Raw genomic sequence first — 3,639 nt, 5'->3', positions numbered from 1 at the left:
AAGGGAGTGTTACTTTTTAGCACAATGGGTTTTTGATGGTGTTTCCCTTTATCAGATATGAGGCAGAAACTGCAGACCGTGCAGTTTCAATGACACTCTATATTCATTATGCATTCCTAATAATAATATTTCTAACAGGCTGATGGGCCTGTAGTTTGCTGGATCCACTTTCCTCCCTTTCTTGAACCAGTTTATTTGGTAGGATCCTGTTTTACAAGTTCTTGCTTCTAATTTCTGACATATCATTATTAACATTAGAATTGCACTAAAATCTATTTAGAAGGCAATTCAATTATTATTCATCTTTTTTTACTTTGTGTAGCAGGGACCTAAGGTTAACCCCTATTACTTATATGGTGATATAGGCAACTGGGGGAGAGCTAAAAGCAGGTTCTGCAAAGTTGGAGAGAGCAGTTGCAGGCTTGTTGCAGAACTCCAGGCTCCTGATAGTGATGCTCAGGGATCCGGGTTTTCTGTTTCCCATGGAAAAACAGAGAAAACCACGAATTTCCCATTTTTATCAGAGAGAACGCAGATTTTCCCTTTTAGAAGAGAAACCTGCTGATTTCCCATGTTTGCAAAGAGCTCTGCAGGCTGGAAGAGTTCCAGCCTATATGAGCTGTTTGCAAAAGGGGCAGGAAACCCTCAGTCCTGCCCGGAGGGGGAAGGGAGAGGGGGAAGGGCGGGGCTTTGATGCTTGCATTTACCAGAAGCTGCTTCAGGCTCAGGCATCTTGCTGGAGATAAGTGGGGCTTGGGGTTTGCAGGGCTGGACGGGAAACTGGATAGGGGTTGAGAGAGAGGGGAGGTTTGCAGCCAGCGGGGCACTCCGGCTGGGGGAGGGGAAGTGGGGATTGCAGCCTCCCCCGCTTCCTCAGCTGACTTGGGCACTCACTGGCCATGGAGGTGGGGCTAGCAGCTGGCCAGGCACTCCGGCTGGGAGCGGGGAAACTGCAAGGCCCCCATCCTCCGTCTGGAGTGCCCAGCCAGCTGCAAAACCTGGGTCACAAATGCTGCACTCCTGCCCTGCTGTCCTCCCCCAGGCCCTTCGGAGAGCAGCATGTGCGACTGGTGCGGCAGGGCACAGCAGGGCCATGCATGAAAGCTGCCTGTTCCTGCAAGCTCTGCACTGCCCTGGCTACACTTCCTCTGTGTGCATGGGGGCAGTGCAGGGTTATGCCCCTCACTGCTGCCCCTGCCTGCGGAGGAAAGCAGCAGGGAAGGAGCCAGCTCCTGCTCCTGCTGTAGCAGCCGCTGCCTTCCACTGGGGGCAGGGGGCTGCGGACCTGGGTCCCTGGGCCCATAGCTATGGCAGCTGAGGGTGCCCTCCAGCAGGGCTGGGAGGTAGGGGCAGTGGGTGGAGGGCAAGTGGCACAAACAGGGCTTTGGGGAGCATTTAATCTTAACCACGGATTTTGGGATTTTTATGAGAGAATTTGCAATTTTTTATCAGAGAATTTGTGATTTTTTTTTAATTTTTTTTTAATCATGGAAAACCAGGATCCCTGGTGATGACTACCCCTGTGCCTGGTATGAGAATTAAAATGCTTGTGATGGGAAGGGAGCAGAGCCTAGAGCTCTTTGAGCTTCATTCCTGGGCTGGGGACACATTTTTGCCCTGGACACAGAAGGGAAAGGAGTTCACTGGGGAAAGGCTGTAGAGTTTTGGGTCAAAGGTACCCAGGGATTATAGTTTATATTAAGTTGGTGGGATTTTGTTTGCATTTGTCACAAGACATGGGAGTGGCTTATAGAGAGCATGGAGGCCACTTAGGGAGCCTGGCAGGGTGCTGGGCTTTATGGTGATACTAGCCAAATATGAAGCTGGGCCACAGCGGCAGGTGTGGGGGAGCAGCAGGCCTGGGCCAAAATTGTGTTTATACGTGCCCTAGCCAGCCCTGTTAGCGTCTACACATGCGTTGCAGTGCACTAAATAACACTGCTGTAGAATAGTATTTACGTTGACAAATACTATCCTATGGCTGCATTTATTCGTTTATTGTGGCTTACTAGGGCTGAATGTGTAGATGCTAAGACTTTACTGAGAAGCAAATTAGTCAGTAAACAGCTTGTAGACGTGCTCAGTGAGTGATGGGCAGGGATCCTGGATTTCTCTGATTTAATAAAAAAATCCCCAATTTTTTCAGTTTAAAAAAAGTAACCCTAAATCCACCTTTTTCCATGATCTATATCCATTTTTCCAGATACCTATATACAGTGGTGTTTCATTTTAATGAAATTAAACACTACTAATGATGTTATTTGACACCTTACAAACCAGCATGCTGTATTAACCGGCATGCCAGTTCCTAAGGTAAAAGTGAAACTAGAAGCACCCACTGTGGCACTTCTGGTTTCGCTGAGCCCCCGCGGCCTGGGGCAAAGCAGCCTGCTCTGCTGAGCCCCCGTGGCCCAGGGCATAGCAGCCTGCGTGGGGCCCTTCTTCCTGTATCCTGGCACACTGATGCAGTGGGAGGGGCAGCGACATGGTGGAAGGGTGGTGGTGCACCAGATGCGGCAGCTCAAACAGGCAAAAATGCCTGTTTGGGCTTCTCAGGTAATCAGCATATTTGATTATCTGGCACCACCCATTTCTCATGGGTGCTGCACAGTAAAGCTTTTGCTATATAGTGGTGTTTTATTTTAATCATGGAAAATGTGGATTTTGGGTTACTTTTTTTAAACCAAAAATTGGGGATTTTTTTTATCAGAGAAAACCAGGATCCTTGGTGATGGGGTAGCCTGCCTGGGATAGGCAGAGTGAGAGCAAGCACATTTGCTGTATAGAGCAATGGGTAGGCAAGCATACCCAGGGGAAAGGCCAGTCTGAGCCACACTTACTGTAGAGAGGAGTGGAAAGCCAAGAATGAACTAAGCACATTACAGATTAAGTTTCCAAGAGAGGCAGCTGAAGGCTTGAAAGGGGGAAGACTGCCAGAGAAAGTCCTGATTAGGCTTTAAGAGAGAGAGTGGACCTGGGAGGCCAGCATGCGGCTGTTGATGGGGTTTGGTAGGACAAATATGTATTGGGCTAGAATGGCAGATGAGAGGAATGGAAATAAACACCTAAGTGCTACTGCAGGGATGGAGCACAGCCTCCCAAATTGTGATAAAACATTGCATCAAAGGCATCACAGCCAGGATAAAGGGGGAGATAGTAGAAAGGCCAGATTGCACAACAGGTAAACTTGACTGCCCAGGGCCATCAAGCTCAGGGGGTCCTAGCTCTGCACCTGGTATAGCCACGGTTCTAACCTTCTTACTTCAAAGCAGCCCTTCGTAACTTCTCTGAGGTGCTGGGTGAGATTTACTGAGCTAGCATTTGAATTCAGAAGCTATGAAGGGCAGCCTTGAGGCTAAACATGTTACAAAACTGATTTCATAGACATTAGGGCTGGAAGGGACCTCAGGAGATCATCGAGACCTGGCGCTCTGGTGTAGTGCCTGAAGACTGGAAGAAGGCCAATGTGGTGCCGATCTTCAAAAGAGGGAGGAGAGTGGATCCGGCTAACTACAGGCCCATTAGCCTGACTTCTATCCTGGGGAAGATCCTAGAAAAGTTTATTAAGGAGGCCATCCTTGAGGGACTGGCCCAGGCTAACATTCTAAGGGATAGCCAGCATGGGTTTGTTGTGGGTAG

General features: G+C 49.0%; 1 protein-coding gene across 5 annotated transcripts in view; it reads left to right on the top strand.

Moving 5' to 3' along the window:
• NEK5 (NIMA related kinase 5) overlaps positions 1 to 3,639 on the top strand; it is a 49,373-nt gene that overhangs the window by 34,980 nt on the left and 10,754 nt on the right. The window lies entirely within an intron of this gene.

This window comes from Crocodylus porosus, unplaced genomic scaffold (assembly GCF_001723895.1).
Source record: "Crocodylus porosus isolate Cpor-Errol unplaced genomic scaffold, CroPor_comp1, whole genome shotgun sequence".
NCBI classification, from domain to species: Eukaryota; Metazoa; Chordata; order Crocodylia; family Crocodylidae; genus Crocodylus; species Crocodylus porosus.
This window is presented reverse-complemented; position numbering and strand designations above follow the sequence as displayed.